Raw genomic sequence first — 17,948 nt, 5'->3', positions numbered from 1 at the left:
CTGTGGGAGGAAACCGGAGCACTCGGGGGAAACCCACGCAGACACGAGGAGAATGTGCAGACTCCACACAGACTGTGACCCGAGCCGGGAATCGAACCCGGGTCCCTGGAGCTGTGAAGAAGCAGTGCTAACTCACTGTGCCACTGTGCCACCCATGCTGTACCGTGGTGTTTGGGTCACGCCCGCCGCTCTGAGGGATTCCGATCAAACAGAAACTTCTGGAAACTTACATCACTGCCGCGACCTTCCACCATCAACCTCTGCATCATTTTATTCACCTCCTTCTTGTTGTACTCTCCAGCTCGCCTCCGATCCTGTTTGCGCAGCCTGAGGGACACAAACCATAACACACACCGTCACCCTCTCACCCCCAGCGTGGAATAATCACCCACCTCTGCCACCCACACCCTCTCTCTCTCTCTCTCTGTCTCTCCCTCTGTCTCTCTCTCTCTCTGTCTCTCTCTCTCTCTGTCTCTCTCTCTGTCTCTCTCTGTCTCTCTCTCTCTCTGTCTCTCTCTCTGTCTCTCTCTCTCTCTGTCTCTCTCTCTCTATCTCTCTCTCTCTGTCTCTCTCTCTCTCTCTCTCTGTCTCTCTCTCTCTGTCTGTCTCTGTCTCTCTCTCTCACTCTCTGTCTCTCTCTGTTCTCTCTGTCTCTCTCACTCCCTCTGTCTCTCTCTCTCTCTGTCTCTCTCACTCCCTCTGTCTCTCTCTCTCTCTGTCTCTCTCTCTCTGTCTCTCTCTCTCTCTCTCTCTGTGTCTCTGTCTCTCTCTCTCTCTGTCTCTGTCTCTCTCTGTCTCTGTCTCTCTCTCTCTCTCTCTGTCTCTCTCTCTGTCTCTCTCTCTGTCTCTGTCTCTCTCTCTCTGTCCCTCTCTCTGTCTCTCTCTCTCTGTCTGTCTCTCTGTCTCTCTCTGTCTCTCTGTCTCTCTCACTCCCTCTGTCTCTCTGTCTCTCTCTCTCTGTCTTTCTCTCTCCGTCTCTCTCTCTCTCCGTCTCTCTCTCCGTCTCTCTCTCCGTCTCTCTCTCCGTCTCTCTCTCCCTCTCTCCCTCTGTCTCTCTCTCCCTCTGTCTCTCTCTCTGTCTCTTCATTGGGGGCGGTGGGGGGGGAGTAACTCACCACAGCAGAACGATAATGATTACGATTAATATTACGACCACAGCTCCCAGGATGAAATAGGCCACCTGCTCCCCAGTATCTGAAGCGAGACAATGAATGAAAGCACAGGTTAGCCACAGCCCCAAACAGGATAACAGCTTTATATCATCGATAATCATCAGGGGGAAAGAAGGAGACAGAGAGATCCAGGGAGAGAGAGACACTCAGTTAGACCACACTGGGAGCACCGTGCACAGTTTCAGTCTCTGTATCCCTCCGTTAGACCCACACTGGGAGCACAGTGCACAGTTCCAGTCTCCGTATCCCTCGCTTAGACCCACACTGGGAGCACCGTGCACAGTTCCAGTCTCCGTATCCCTCGGTTAGACCCACACTGGGAGCACAGTGCACAGTTCCAGTCTCCATATCCCTCGGTTAGACCCACACTGGGAGCACCGTGCACAGTTCCAGTCTCCGTATCCCTCGGTTAGACCCACACTGGGAGCACAGTGCACAGTTCATTGTCTCCGTATCCCTCGGTTAGACCCACACTGGGAGCACAGTGCACAGTTCCAGTCTCCATATCCCTCGGTTAGACCCACACTGGGAGCACCGTGCACAGTTCCAGTCTCCGTATCCCTCGGTTAGACCCACACTGGGAGCACCGTGCACAGTTCCAGTCTCCGTATCCCTCGGTTAGACCACACTGGGAGCACCGTGCACAGTTCCAGTCTCTGTATCCCTCGGTTAGACCACACTGGGAGCACCGTGCACAGTTCCAGTCTCCGTATCCCTCCGTTGGACCACACTGGGAGCACCGTGCACTGTTCCGGTCTCCGTATCGCTCGGTTAGACCCACACTGGGAGCACTGTGCACAGTTCCAGTCTCTGTATCCCTCCGTTAGACCCACACTGGGAGCACCGTGCACAGTTCCGGTCTCCGTATCCCTCGGTTAGACCACACTGGGAGCACCGTGCACAGTTCCAGTCTCCGTATCCCTCGCTTAGACCCACACTGGGAGCACCGTGCACAGTTCCAGTCTCCGTATCCCTCGGTTAGACCCACACTGGGAGCACCGTGCACAGTTCCAGTCTCCGTATCCCTCGCTTAGACCCACACTGGGAGCACCGTGCACAGTTCCAGTCTCCGTATCCCTCGCTTAGACCCACACTGGGAGCACCGTGCACAGTTCCAGTCTCCGTATCCCTCGCTTAGACCCACACTGGGAGCACCGTGCACAGTTCCAGTCTCCGTATCCCTCGGTTAGACCCACACTGGGAGCACCGTGCACAGTTCCAGTCTCCGTATCCCTCGCTTAGACCCACACTGGGAGCACCGTGCACAGTTCCAGTCTCCGTATCCCTCGGTTAGACCCACACTGGGAGCACCGTGCACAGTTCCAGTCTCCGTATCCCTCGGTTAGACCTACACTGGGAGCACCGTGCACAGTTCCAGTCTCCGTATCCCTCGGTTAGACCCACACTGGGAGCACCGTGCACAGTTCCAGTCTCCGTATCCCTCGGTTAGACCCACACTGGGAGCACCGTGCACAGTTCCAGTCTCCGTATCCCTTGGTTAGACCCACACTGGGAGCACCGTGCACAGTTCCAGTCTCCGTATCCCTCGGTTAGACCCACACTGGGAGCACCGTGCACAGTTCCAGTCTCCGTATCCCTCGCTTAGACCCACACTGGGAGCACCGTGCACAGTTCCAGTCTCCGTATCCCTCGGTTAGACCCACACTGGGAGCACCGTGCACAGTTCCAGTCTCCGTATCCCTCGCTTAGACCCACACTGGGAGCACCGTGCACAGTTCCAGTCTCCGTATCCCTCGGTTAGACCCACACTGGGAGCACCGTGCACAGTTCCAGTCTCCGTATCCCTCGGTTAGACCCACACTGGGAGCACCGTGCACAGTTCCAGTCTCCGTATCCCTCGCTTAGACCCACACTGGGAGCACCGTGCACAGTTCCAGTCTCCGTATCCCTCGGTTAGACCCACACTGGGAGCACCGTGCACAGTTCCAGTCTCCGTATCCCTCGCTTAGACCCACACTGGGAGCACCGTGCACAGTTCCAGTCTCCGTATCCCTCGGTTAGACCCACACTGGGAGCACCGTGCACAGTTCCAGTCTCCGTATCCCTCGCTTAGACCCACACTGGGAGCACCGTGCACAGTTCCAGTCTCCGTATCCCTCGGTTAGACCCACACTGGGAGCACCGTGCACAGTTCCAGTCTCCGTATCCCTCGGTTAGACCCACACTGGGAGCACCGTGCACAGTTCCAGTCTCCGTATCCCTCGCTTAGACCCACACTGGGAGCACCGTGCACAGTTCCAGTCTCCGTATCCCTCGGTTAGACCCACACTGGGAGCACCGTGCACAGTTCCAGTCTCCGTATCCCTCGGTTAGACCCACACTGGGAGCACCGTGCACAGTTCCAGTCTCCGCATCCCTCGGTTAGACCCACACTGGGAGCACCGTGCACAGTTCCAGTCTCCGTATCCCTCCGTTAGACCACACTGGGAGCACCGTGCACAGTTCCAGTCTCCGTATCCCTCGGTTAGACCCACACTGGGAGCACCGTGCACAGTTCCAGTCTCCGTATCCCTCCGTTAGACCACACTGGGAGCACCGTGCACAGTTCCAGTCTCTGTATCCCTCGGTTAGACCCACACTGGGAGCACCGTGCACAGTTCCAGTCTCTGTATCCCTCGGTTAGACCACACTGGGAACACCGTGCACAGTTCCAGTCTCCGTATCCCTCCGTTAGACCACACTGGGAGCACCGTGCACAGTTCCGGTCTCTGTATCCCTCGGTTAGACCCACACTGGGAGCACCGTGCACAGTTCCGGTCTCTTTATCCCTCGGTTTGACCCACACTGGCTCCAGATGCTCTGGTTTCCTCCCACCATTCGAACGATGTGCAGGTTATGTGGACCGGCCATGCTAAATTGCCCCTATGAGGAGTGGCTCGGAGGGGGAGCTTGCAGGTGGTGGTGTTCCCCATGTGTCTGCTGCCCTTGTCCTTCTAGGTGGTAGAGGTGGCGGGTTTGGAAGGTGCTGTGGAAGGAGCCTTGGTGAGTCACTGCAGTGCATCTTGTAGATGGTACACACGGCTGCCTCTGTGTGTCGGTGGTGGAGGGAGTGAATGCTGAAGGTGGGGGTTAGTGTGTCGATCGAGTGGGGGCTGCTTTGTCCTGGATGGTGTCGAGCTTCTCGAGTGTTCTTTGTTCTTGTAATCTCTCTGGATTGACACCAGTTTTGTACTTTCTCACTGAAAGGACAGCAGTCTTTGATCTGATTTACTCTTACAATTGGGATTGCAAATACAGTGAAAAGTATTGTTCCTTGCACACTATACAGACAAAGCATACTGTTCAGAGAGAAGGAAAGGACAAGGTGCAGAATGTAGTGTTACAATCATAGCTAGGGTGTAGAGAAAGATCAACTTAATGCGAGGTAGGTCCATTCAAAAGTCTGATAGCAGCAGGGAAGAAGCTGTTCTTGAGTTGGTCGGTACGGGACCTCAGACTTTTGTATCTTTTTCCCAAAGAAGGGTCTAATGGGATAGACCCCAGGATACTGAGAGAGGCAAGTGAGGAAATTGCTGGGGCCTTCAGAGAAATCTTTGGATCCTCACTGGCTACAGGGAAGGTCCCAGAGGACTGGAGAATAGCCAATGTTGTCCCTTTGTTTAAGCAGCAGGGAAGAAGCTGTTCTTGAGTCGGTCGGTACGTGACCTCAGACTTTTGTATCCTTTTCCTGATGGAAGAAGGTGGAAGAGGGAATGTCGGGGTGCGTGGGATCCTTAATTATGCCGGCTGCTTTTCCCAGAGGCAGTGGGAAGTGTAGAAGGAGTCAGTGGATGGGAGGCTGGTTTGAGAGATGGATTGGGCGACACTCACCACCCTTTGTAAGTTCCTGTGTGGTCTTGGGCAGAGCAGGAGCCATAAGGGTGAACCTACAGAGATCTGTAAAATAATGAGGGGCACAGATCAGCTAGATAGTCAATGTCTTTTCCCAAAGGTAGGGGAGTCTAAAACTAGAGGGTATAGGTTTAAGGTGAGAGGGGAGAGATACAAAATTGTCCAGAGGGGCAATTTTTTCACCCAGAGGGTGGTGAGTGTCTGGAACGAGCTGCCAGAGATGTTAGTAGAGGCGGGTACAATTTTATCTTTTAAAATGTTACATCGCAAGATGCGTCTCGAGGGATGTGGGCCAAACGTGGGAACTGGGAACTGGCTCAGTGGTTAACAAAAAGAGCAGCATGGACAAGTCGGGCCGAAGGGCCTGTTTCCATGCTGGAAATCTCGAAAACTACAAGCATGAGGCTTTGGGAAGTCCGCAGGCAAACGGGAAGGTGGAGGGAACAGGCTCACTTACTGCTGAGGTGCTTCCGAAAGCAAATCAACTCAGTGTAACAGCAATCGAGGGCCTCACACGCAGTGACATTCAACGTGACATCCGTCCCACTACAGAGTTCAGAGGAGCTGGGCTCACCACACACTGGAACAGAGAAAATATCCATCAGAATAAATCCACTCCCCTCTACACTGTCCCCCATCAAACACTCCCAGAACAGGTACAGCACGGGGTTAGATACAGAGTAAAGCTCCCTCTACACTGTCCCCCATCAAACACTCCCAGGACAGGTACAGCACGAGGTTAGATACAGAGTAAAGCTCCCTCTACACTGTCCCCATCAAACACTCCCAGAACAGGTACAGCATGGGGTTAGATACAGGGTAAAGCTCCCTCTACACTGTCCCCATCAAACACTCCCAGAACAGGTACAGCATGGGGTTAGATACAGAGTAAAGCTCCCTCTACACTGTCCCCCCATCAAACACTCCCAGGACAGGGACAGCACAGGGTTAGATACAGAGTAAAGCTCCCTCTATGTCCCCCATCAAACACTCCCAGGACAGGGACAGCACGGGGTTAGATAGAGTAAAGCTCCCTCGACACTATTCCCCATCAAACACTCCCAGGACAGGGACAGCACGGGGTTAGATACAGAGTAAAGCTCCCTCGACACTATTCCCCATCAAACACTCCCAGGACAGGTACAGCACGGGGTTAGATACAGAGTAAAGCTCCCTCTACACTGTCCCCCCATCAAACACTCCCAGGACAGGTACAGCACGGGGTTAGATACAGAGTAAAGCTCCCTCTACACTGTCCCCATCAAACACTCCCAGGACAGGGACAGCACGGGGTTAGATACAGAGCACACTATTGGAAGGATGTGATTGGTACGAATGAGTGAGTGAATTAGAATCAAATTTTACATTTGGCCTATTGAGTCTAAACAGTTTCTCCTGATGAGCAAGGTGGTTTATTGATATCCCTCTGCCCTGGATATAACAGCAAGGGAGGTTAAGATGGAGCTCTATAAAACACTGATTAGGTCACAGTTCTGGTTGCCACACTATTGGAAGGATGTGATTGCTCTGGAGGGGGTGCAGAGGAGATTCATCAGGATGGTGCCCGGCCTGGAGTGTTTCAGGGGTGAAGAGAGGCTGGTTAGAGTGGGGCTGTCTTCCTCGGAGCAGAGAAGGCTGAGGGGGGACCTGATCGAGGTGTACAAAATGACAAGAGACAAATACAGAGTGGATAGGAAGGAGCTAAGGGACAGGAGATTTAGAGGGTATTTGAGGAGAAACCATTTCACCCAGAGGGTGGTGGGAATGTGGAACTCGCTGCCTGAAAGGGTGGTAGAGGCAGGAACTCTCACAACGATTAAGAAGTGTTAAGATGAGCACCTAAAACACCATCGCATCCAATACGGAGCAAGTGTTGGAAAATGGATTTATTATAGACCGTACTAGTTTCTCATCTAATAATCATCCAATACGGAGCAAGTGTTGGAAAATGGATTTATTATAGACCGTACTAGTTTCTCATCTAATAATCATCCAATACGGAGCACGTGCTGAGCAATGGGATCAGGATAGACAGGTGTTTGATGGACAGCACAGACACGATGGGCTGAAGGGTCTCTTTGTGCTTGGGGAAACTCCATGACTGTCATTCCGATCTGACATCCGTACTCCACACGGGATTACAGCGGGGCCGAGATGGCGGCCCACCCACCACCTTCTCAAGGGGCAATTAGGGGAAGGGGCAGTACCCAGCGACACGCAGAAGAATTATAAAAACCCGACAATTCAGAAGGAGGCCATTTGACCCAAGGAGCCTGCCCCGATGGCAATCCCATCCAGACCCTATCACCACATATTTCCCCTGCTAATCTCCTGATACTACGGGACAATTTAGCACGGCCAATCCACCTCACCAGCATAGCTTTCAGACTGTGGGAGGAAACCCACGCAGACACGGGGAGAATGTGCAGACACCACACAGACAGTGACCCAAAGCCGGAATTGAACCCGGGTCCCTAACCACTGTGCCACCGTGCCACTCTCTAAATATCCTGAGAACGAATACAGAAGCAACGAAAAATTGCCTCACCCTTCCTCCGAAAAAGCCGTGAGAGGCCGTGACCTCCATCCGAACCTGGGGGCAAAGTGAGATCGGTCAGAGAATGTGTTAGCCAGTCAAAACCTCCCAATCCGCTTCCCGTTCACTCCCACTGTACACAATCCCAATCCCCTTCCCGTTCACTCCCACTGTACACAATCCCAATCCCAAACCCCTTCCCGTTCACTCCCACTGTACACAATCCCAATCCCATTCCCGTTCACTCCTACTGTACACAATCCCAATCCCAAACCCCTTCCCGTTCACCCCCACTGTACACAATCCCAATCCCAAACCCCTTCCCGTTCACTCCCACTGTACACAATCCTAATCCCAAACCCCTTCCCGTTCACTCCCACTGTACACAATCCCAATCCCAAACCCCTTCCCGTTCACTCCCACTGTACACAATCCCAATCCCAAACCCCTTCCCGTTCACTCCCACTGTACACATTCCCAATGGACCCAGAAAAGGGGTTGTCCCTGGCGGTAGTTGGGGGAGAAGGTTGGGATGAGGGTGTAGGTGACAGTCTCACCCGCTGTGCCCACGAGGCATGCCAGGGTCCAGAAAGCCAGAGTGGCATGTTCGAGGCAAGTGATAAACATCACTCCACAGACCTGTGTCTCCAATGTCTCCACTGCGGGGTGTGTGGTGGGGGGGAGGGTCTGGGTTCGCTCCCCTGCCCCTCTCTGTTGGGGGTGGGGGGTGGGTCTGGGTTCGCTCCCCTGCCCCTCTCTGTTGGGGGTGGGGGGTGGGTCTGGGTTCGCTCCCCTGCCCCTCTCTGTTGGGGGTGGGGGGGAGGGTATGGGTTCGCTCCCCTGCCCCTCTCTGTTGGGGGTGGGGGGAGGGTATGGGTTCACTCCCCTGCCCCTCTCCGCCGGGGTGGGGTTGGGGGTGGGGATGAGGATGGGGGTGAGGATGGGGGTGGGGATGGGGGTGGGGATGGGGGTGGGGATGGGGATGGGGGTGGGGTTGGGGGTGGGGTTGGGGGTGGGGATAGGGTTGGGTTCACCCCCCCCTCTCTGCTTGTCTGGCCCCTCTCCGCTGGGGTGGGGATGGGGTTGGGGGTGGTGGTGGGGATGGGGGTGGGAATGGGGATGGAGATGGGGTTGGGTTCACCCCCCCCCTCTCTGCCGGTCTGGCCCCTCTCCCGGGGATGGGGGTGGGGATGGGGTGGGTTCACCCCCCTCTCTGCCGGTCTGGCCCCTCTCCGCTGGGGGTGGGAATGGGGTTGGGTTCACTCCCCCCTCTCTGCCGGTCTGGCCCCTCTCCGCTGGGGGTGGGAATGGGGTTGGGTTCACCCCCCCCTCTCTGCCGGTCTGGCCCCTCTCCCGGGGATGGGGGTGGGGATGGGGTGGGTTCACCCCCCTCTCTGCCGGTCTGGCCCCTCTCCGCTGGGGGTGGGAATGGGGTTGGGTTCACTCCCCCCTCTCTGCCGGTCTGGCCCCTCTCCCGGGGTGGGGCTGACGATGTGTTACCCAGACGTTACTGCCTTTCCCCCCGCTGACCCCTTCACTCTGACCCCTGACCCTGCTTCGATGGGGTGGTAATGGTGATAGTGATTGGAGCGCAGCTTCCCGAGACCCCCTCCCTCTGGCGGCGAGTGGGGGTGGGGGGGCGGTGACCATGGCGACCATCGCTAGGGATGACATCATGCCGATGACATCACAGAATCTGAAACTGTGACATCACAAGGGCAGAAATCTGAGTTTAACCAATTGGAATGCAGAACCGTTACCCCTCCCCCACTCCCCCTCCCCACCCTCTCCCCTCCCCCCTCCCCACCCTCTCCCCTCCCCCCTCCCCCCTCCCCCTCCCCACCCTCTCCCTCCCCTCCCTCTCCCCTCCCCCCTCCCCACCCTCTCCCTCCCCCCTCCCCTCCCCACCCTCTCCCCTCCCCCCTCCCCCTCCCCACCCTCTCCCCTCCCCCTCCCCTCCCCACCCTCTCCCCTCCCCCCTCCCCCTCCCCCCTCCCCCTCCCCACCCTCTCCCCTCCCCCTCCCCCTCCCCACCCTCTCCCCTCCCCCCTCCCCCCTCCCCCTCCCCCACTCCTTCCACCCCTTCCCCCACCCTCTCCCCCTCCCTCACTCTTTCCCCACCTCCCCCACTCTCTCCTCCCCCTCCCCCAGTCTCTCAATAGACTCAACCCCAAAGATAGTGTGTGTGAGAGAATGTGTATGAGAGTGTGTGAGACAGTGTGTGAGAGAGAGAGTGAGTGTGAGAGAGAGAGAGAGTGTGAGAGAGAGTGTGTGAGAGAGTGTGTGAGAGAGAGTGTGTGTGAGAGAGTGTGTGAGAGTGTGAGAGAGTGTGAGAGACAGTGTGTGTGAGAGAGTGTGTGAGTGTGTGTGAGAGAGTGTGAGAGTGTGTGAGAGACAGTGTGTGAGAGAGTGTGTGAGAGAGTGTGTGAGAGACAGTGTGTGTGAGAGAGTGTGTGAGAGACAGTGTGTGTGAGTGTGTGAGAGAGTGTGTGAGAGAGAGTGAGTGTGTGAGTGTGAGAGAGAGAGAGAGAGTGTGAGAAGAGTGTGTGAGAGACAGTGTGTGTGAGAGAGTGTGTGAGTGTGTGAGAGAGTGTGAGAGAGTGTGAGAGAGAGTGTGTGTGAGAGTGTGTGAGAGAGAGTGAGAGAGAGTGTGAGAGAGTATGAGAGTGTGAGAGAGAGTGTGTGTCAGTGTGAGAGAGTGTGTGAGAGAGAGTGTGTGTGAGAGAGAGTGTGAGAGAATGTGTGCGAGAGTGTGAGAAAGAGTGTGAGAGAGTATGAGAGAGAGTGTGAGAGAGAGAGTGTGTGTCAGTGTGAGAGAGTGTGTGAGAGAGAGAGTGTGTGTGTGTGAGAGAGTGTGAGAGAATGTGTGCGAGAGTGTGAGAGTGTGAGAGAGAGTGTGTGAGAGTGTGAGAGAGTGTGTGTGAGAGTGTGTGAGAGAGTGTGAGAGAGAGTGTGAGAGAGTGTGTGAGAGAGAGAGTGTGAGAGAGAGAGTGTGAGAGAGAGTGTGAGAGAGAGAGAGTGTGAGAGAGTGTGTGTGAGAGAGAGTGTGCGAGAGAGTGTGTGAGAGAGAGAGTGTGAGAGAGTGTGTGTGAGAGAGTGTGAGAGAGAGTGTGAGAGAGAGAGTGTGTGTGAAAGAGAGTGTGAGGGAGAGTGTGAGGAGAGAGTGTGTGTGTGTATGTGTTGTTGTTTTTACTTACCGTGGACAGTAACTGTGAGTAGGTGTCTTGTTAGTACAATCAATATTTATTTAAAACACACAATCAGTAATCACCCACCCACCCAACAATAAGTTACATTTACAGAAAATAGGAAAGTTCAAGTCCAATACAAGACCTTGATTTAACTCTGTGTGACTGTAAGTCCCCAGGTAGATATTGGCCTTTATCTGTGTGCTGGTCTCGGCCGTCCTCTGTGTAGTCTGGTCCTTTGGTCTGGTCTGGCTCTCCGGCTCTGGTCTACCTTCCTTCTCGGGTCTGGTGGCTCTCCTCGTGCTGGTCGTCTCTGGCGATGGTCACTGGTGTTGTAGCTCGTTCGTGGGGTCAGAGAGAGAGGAGAGAGAGATTCCTGTTTGTGCAGCACCCTTTATACCCGGGTGGGTTTCCCGACCCTTTTGGCCATTTCCAATCAATCGATCAGGACTTGATCACCCTGATCAATAAACTCCAATCAGGTGCTGCCTCACCAATCTCTGGGTATGTCCCCAACAGCCATGTCTGTAGGTGCTGGGGACACGTCGGGTTCACACCTCCCCCCAAGATAAGAGGTTACGGTGCCCCCTGTGTCTGGTAAACAGTCCAGTTTGACCAGAAAGTCTCCTTTGTCTTGGCGACGACCCTGTGTATTTACCCGTCTGGGTTACAGCCTGGTTCTCTCTGTCTTTTAGGCTGTAGCCTGTCGTTTCAGTTCTTGCCCAATTGTCCCAGAGTGCTTTACAAATCGCCATTTTAGACACCCGTGTGTGTGTGTGAGAGAGGGTGTGTGAGAGTGTGTACATGAGACAGTGTGTGTGAGGAGAGAGAGTGTGAGAGAGAGTGTGTTGTGTGTGAGAGATAGTGTGTGTGAGTGTGTACATGAGAGAGAGTGTGAGAGACAGTGAGTGTGAGAGTGTGTACGTGAGACAGTGTGTGTGTGAGAGAGAGTGTGTGTGTGTGTGAGTCTTGTGTGTGTGTGTGTGTGTGTGTGTGAGTGAGGGAGTGTGTGAGTGAGTGAGGGAGCGTGTGTATGAGTGTGTGTGTGTGGGAGTGTGTGGGAGTGTGAGAGAGAGTGAATGTGTGTGTGTACATGAGAGAGAGTGTGAGACAGTGTGTGTGTGAGAGAGAGTGTGTGTGTCTGTGTGTGTGTGTGTGAGTGAGTAAGTGAGTGTGTGTGTGTGTTTGTGAGTGAGTGAGTGGTGTGTGTGTGTGAGTGAGTGCGTATGTGAGTGTGTGTGTTTGTGTGTGTGGGAGTGTGAGAGAGAGTGTGTGTGAGTGAGTGTGTGTGGGAGTGTGTGTGTGACAGTGTGTGTGTGTGTGTTTGTGAGAGTGTGTGTGTGAGAGAGAGAGAGCGTGTGTGTGTGTGTGTATGGGAGTGTGTGTCTGAGAGTGTGTGTGAGAGAGAGTGTATGTGTGTGTGTCTGTGTGTGTGCGTGGGAGTGTGTGTCTGCGTGGGAGTGTGTGTGTGTGTGTGTGTGTGTGTGTGAGAGTGTGTGTGAGAGTGTGCGTGTGTGTGGGAGTGTGTGTGTGTGTGTGTGAGAGTGTGTGTGTGTGTGGGAGTGTGTGTGTGTGTGTGAGAGTGTGTGTGTGTGTGGGAGTGTGTGTGTGTGTGTGTGTGTGTGTGTGTGTGTGTGAGAGTGTGTGTGAGAGTGTGTGTGTGTGTGGGAGTGTGTGTGTGTGTGTGTGAGAGTGTGTGTGTGTGTGGGAGTGTGTGTGTGTGTGTGTGAGAGTGTGTGTGTGTGTGGGAGTGTGTGTGTGTGTGTGTGTGTGTGTGTGTGTGAGAGTGTGTGTGAGAGTGTGTGTGTGTGTGGGAGTGTGTGTGTGTGTGTGTGAGAGTGTGTGTGTGTGTGTGTGTGTGTGAGAGTGTGTGTGTGTGTGTGTGGGAGTGTGTGTGTGACAGAGAGTGTGTGGGAGTGTCTTAGGGAATGTGACATGGTGTTTAACAAACTGAGTCAAATTTCATCTCACCTTCCACACACTGAAACTGGAAACTTTCACAAACATTTATTATTTTACAAAAGGTTAGCGAGTGAATGTTACAATCAGATGGGGAATGAGGCAGGGAGGGAGAGAGCGAGTCAGAGAGCCCAATGTCTGTACAAACTCTCTCCGCAGAACAACAACATCAACTGAAAGGGTTTTGAATGACAGCACGGCTGAGGAGAGAGAGAGAGAGAGAGGAATATAAGACATCATTGATTAATCTGAACTGGAACGGGGAAGGGGGGAATTGGGACAGCAGCAAGAGAAAGCGGCAAATGCAGGTCAAAACTTCAGAATTATTCAGAAAAAATATTATTGCAGACATAAACTGTTCAATAAGATAAAACTGCAGTCCCTATGATGCAGCACAGCAGCCCCTGTGTATATTATAGAGAATAGCAGTCCCTGTGTATATTATAGAGAATAGCAGTCCCTGTGTATATTATAGAGAATAGCCGTCCCTGTGTATATTATAGAGAATAGCAGTCCCTGTGTATATTATAGAGAATAGCAGTCCCTGTGTATATTATAGAGAATAGCAGTCCCTGTGTATATTATAGAGAATAGCAGCCCCTGTGTATATTATAGAGAATAGCAGTCCCTGTGTATATTATAGAGAATAGCAGTCCCTGTGTATATTATAGAGAATAGCAGTCCCTGTGTATATTATAGAGAATAGCAGTCCCTGTGTATATTATAGAGAATAGCAGCCCCTGTGTATATTATAGAGAATAGCAGCCCCTGTGTATATTATAGAGAATAGCAGTCCCTGTGTATATTATAGAGAATAGCAGTCCCTGTGTATATTATAGAGAATAGCAGCCCCTGTGTATGTTATAGAGAATAGCAGCCACTGTGTATATTATAGAGAATAGCAGCCCCTGTGTATATTACAGAGAATAGCAGTCCCTGTGTATATTATTAGAGTATAGCAGTCCCTGTGTATATTATAGAGAATAGCAGCCCCTGTGTATATTATTAGAGTAGTTCTGGTCGCAGTTCTGGTCGCCTCACTATAGGAAAGATGTAGAAGCTATTGAAAGGGTGCAGAGGAGATTTACAAGGATGTTGCCTGGACTGGGAGGCATGCCTTATGAAGTTAGGTTGAGGGAGCTGGGACTCTTTTCCCTGGAGAGACGAAGGTTGAGAGGCGACCTGATAGAAGTTTACAAAATGTTGAGAGGAATAGATAGGGTGGACTCTCAGAGGCTATTTCCCCGGTTTGAAATGGTCGCTACGAGAGGACACAGATTTAAGGTGCGGGGAGGGAGGTTCAGAAGTGATGTTAGGGGTAAGTTTTTCACTCAGAGGGTGGTGAGTGAATGGAATCGGCTGCCGTCAGTGGTGGTGGAGGCGAACTCGCTGGGGTCTTTTAAAAGACTTCTGGATGAGTATATGGGGTTTAATGAGATTGAGGGTTATAGATAGGTCTGTAGGTTGGTAGGTGATGATGTGATCGGCGCAACTTGTGGGCCGAAGGGCCTGTTTGTGCTGTAGTGTTCTATGTTCTATGTTCTAGTATAGCAGTCCCTGTGTATATTATAGAGAATAGCAGCCCCTGTGTATATTATAGAGAATAGCAGTCCCTGTGTATATTGTAGAGAATAGCAGTCCCTGTGTATATTATAGAGAATCGCAGCCCTTGTGCATATTATAGAGAATAGCAGTCCCTGTGTATGTTATAGACAATAGCAGTCCCTGTGTATATTATAAAGAATAGCGGTCCCTGTGTATATTATAGACAATAGCAGTCCCTGTGTATATTATAGAGAATAGCAGTCCCTGTGTATTTATAGAGAATAGCAGTCCCTATGTATATTATAAAGAATAGCGGTCCCTGTGTATATTATAGAGAATAGCCGTCCCTGTGTATATTATAGAGAATAGCAGTCCCTGTGTATATTATAGAGAATAGCAGTCCCTGTGTATATTATAGAGAATAGCAGTCCCTGTGTATATTATAGAGAATAGCAGTCCCTGTGTATATTATAGAGAATAGCAGTCCCTGTGTATATTATAGAGAATAGCAGTCCCTGTGTATATTATAGAGAATAGCAGTCCCTGTGTATATTATAGAGAATAGCAGTCCCTGTGTATATTATAGAGAATAACAGTCCCTGTGTATATTATAGAGAATAGCAGCCCCTGTGTATATTATAGAGAATAGCAGTCCCTGTGTATATTATAGAGAATAGCAGTCCCTGTGTATATTATAGAGAATAGCAGTCCCTGTGTATATTATAGAGAATAGCAGTCCCTGTGTATATTATAGAGAATAGCAGTCCCTGTGTATATTGTAGAGAATAGCAGTCCCTGTGTATATTATAGAGAATCGCAGCCCTTGTGCATATTATAGAGAATAGCAGTCCCTGTGTATGTTATAGACAATAGCAGTCCCTGTGTATATTATAAAGAATAGCGGTCCCTGTGTATATTATAGACAATAGCAGTCCCTGTGTATATTATAGAGAATAGCAGTCCCTGTGTATTTATAGAGAATAGCAGTCCCTATGTATATTATAAAGAATAGCGGTCCCTGTGTATATTATAGAGAATAGCCGTCCCTGTGTATATTATAGAGAATAGCAGCCCCTGTGTATATTATAGAGAATAGCAGCCCCTGTGTATATTATAGAGAATAGCAGCCCCTGTGTATATTATAGAGAATAGCAGCCCCTGTGTATATTATAGAGAATAGCAGCCCCTGTGTAAACACTTTAAAAAAGTTTCATGTTCACCTGACATGGGGCTGGATTTTGATTGCTGTGTCAGTTGTAGATGTTGGTTGATTTTGGATGTCACTATTTGGATGTCACTATTCCAACAAAGAGTCGCAATCCGAAACTGCTGGCCAGGAGCCCTGTGCTTTGGCAGTTACAGCACGGGGTTAGATACAGAGTAAAGCTCCCTCTACACTGTCCCCATCAAACACTCCCAGGACAGGTACAGCACAGGGTTAGATACAGAGTAAAGCTCCCTCTACACTGTCCCCCCCCATCAAACACTCCCAGGACAGGTACAGCACGGGGTTAGATACAGAGTAAAGCTCCCTCTGCACTGTCCCCCCATCAAACACTCCCAGGACAGGGACAGCACGGGGTTAGATACAGAGTAAAGCTCCCTCTACACTGTCCCCCCATCAAACACTCCCAGGACAGGGACAGCACGGGGTTAGATACAGAGTAAAGCTCCCTCTACACTGTCCCCCCATCAAACACTCCCAGGACAGGTACAGCACGGGGTTAGATACAGAGTAAAGCTCCCTCTACACTGTCCCCATCAATCACTCCCAGGACAGCTACAGCACGGGGTTAGATACAGAGTAAAGCTCCCTCTACACTGTCCCCATCAAACACTCCCAGGACAGGTACAGCACAGGGTTAGATACAGAGTAAAGCTCCCTCTACACTGTCCCCCCCCATCAAACACTCCCAGGACAGGTACAGCACGGGGTTAGATACAGAGTAAAGCTCCCTCTGCACTGTCCCCCCATCAAACACTCCCAGGACAGGGACAGCACGGGGTTAGATACAGAGTAAAGCTCCCTCTACACTGTCCCCCATCAAACACTCCCAGGACAGGGACAGCACGGGGTTAGATACAGAGTAAAGCTCCCTCTACACTGTCCCCCCATCAAACACTCCCAGGACAGGTACAGCACGGGGTTAGATACAGAGTAAAGCTCCCTCTACACTGTCCCCATCAATCACTCCCAGGACAGCTACAGCACGGGGTTAGATACAGAGTAAAGCTCCCTCTACACTGTCCCCCATCAAACACTCCCAGGACAGGTACAGCACGGGCTTAGATGCAGAGTAAAGCTCCCTCTACACTGTCCCCATCAAACACTCCCAGGACAGGGACAGCACGGGGTTAGATACAGAGTAAAGCTTCCCTCTACACTGTTCCCCCATCAAACACTCCCAGGACAGGGACAGCATGGGGTTAGATACAGAGTAAAGCTCCCTCTACACTGTCCCCCATCAAACACTCCCAGGACAGGGACAGCACGGGGTTAGATACAGAGTAAAGCTTCCCTCTACACTGTCCCCCCATCAAACACTCCCAGGACAGGGACAGCATGGGGTTAGATACAGAGTAAAGCTCCCTCTACACTGTCCCCCATCAAACACTCCCAGGACAGGGACAGCACGGGGTTAGATACAGAGTAAAGCTTCCCTCTACACTGTCCCCCCATCAAACACTCCCAGGACAGGGACAGCACGGGCTTAGATACAGAGTAAAGCTCCCTCTACACTGTCCCCCATCAAACACTCCCAGGACAGGTACAGCACGGGCTTAGATGCAGAGTAAAGCTCCCTCTACACTGTCCCCATCAAACACTCCCAGGACAGGTACAGCACGGGGTTAGATACAGAGTAAAGCTCCCTCTACACTGTCCCCATCAATCACTCCCAGGACAGCTACAGCACGGGGTTAGATACAGAGTAAAGCTCCCTCTACACTGTCCCCCATCAAACACTCCCAGGACAGGTACAGCACGGGCTTAGATGCAGAGTAAAGCTCCCTCTACACTGTCCCCATCAAACACTCCCAGGACAGGGACAGCACGGGGTTAGATACAGAGTAAAGCTTCCCTCTACACTGTTCCCCCATCAAACACTCCCAGGACAGGGACAGCATGGGGTTAGATACAGAGTAAAGCTCCCTCTACACTGTCCCCCATCAAACACTCCCAGGACAGGGACAGCACGGGGTTAGATACAGAGTAAAGCTTCCCTCTACACTGTCCCCCCATCAAACACTCCCAGGACAGGGACAGCATGGGGTTAGATACAGAGTAAAGCTCCCCTCTACACTGTCCCCCATCAAACACTCCCAGGACAGGGACAGCACGGGGTTAGATACAGAGTAAAGCTTCCCTCCTACACTGTCCCCCCATCAAACACTCCCAGGACAGGGACAGCACGGGCTTAGATACAGAGTAAAGCTCCCTCTACACTGTCCCCCATCAAACACTCCCAGGACAGGTACAGCACGGGCTTAGATGCAGAGTAAAGCTCCCTCTACACTGTCCCCCATCAAACACTCCCAGGACAGGTACAGCACGGGGTTAGATACAGAGTAAAGCTCCCTCTACACTGTCCCCCCATCAAACACTCCCAGGACAGGGACAGCATGGGGTTAGATACAGAGTAAAGCTCCCTCTACACTGTCCCCCATCAAACACTCCCAGGACAGGTACAGCACGGG

General features: G+C 52.1%; 1 long non-coding RNA gene across 1 annotated transcript; it reads right to left on the bottom strand.

Moving 5' to 3' along the window:
- Positions 1-5,533: 5,533 nt before the first annotated feature.
- LOC145344701 (uncharacterized) lies at positions 5,534-10,990 on the bottom strand. Its single transcript, XR_013886964.1, has 3 exons — positions 10,894-10,990; positions 7,573-7,617; positions 5,534-5,604 (listed from the first exon to the last, which is right to left on the bottom strand). It is a non-coding gene; the product is annotated as an uncharacterized LOC145344701 (long non-coding RNA).
- Between the last annotated feature and the right edge of the window lie 6,958 nt (positions 10,991-17,948).

Source organism: Carcharhinus amblyrhynchos, chromosome 7, assembly GCF_965287045.1.
Source record: "Carcharhinus amblyrhynchos chromosome 7, sCarAmb.v2.hapA, whole genome shotgun sequence".
Lineage (NCBI taxonomy): Eukaryota > Metazoa > Chordata > Chondrichthyes > Carcharhiniformes > Carcharhinidae > Carcharhinus > Carcharhinus amblyrhynchos.
Note: the sequence above shows the minus strand (reverse complement) of the source record. Positions and strands in the feature narration are given on the sequence as shown.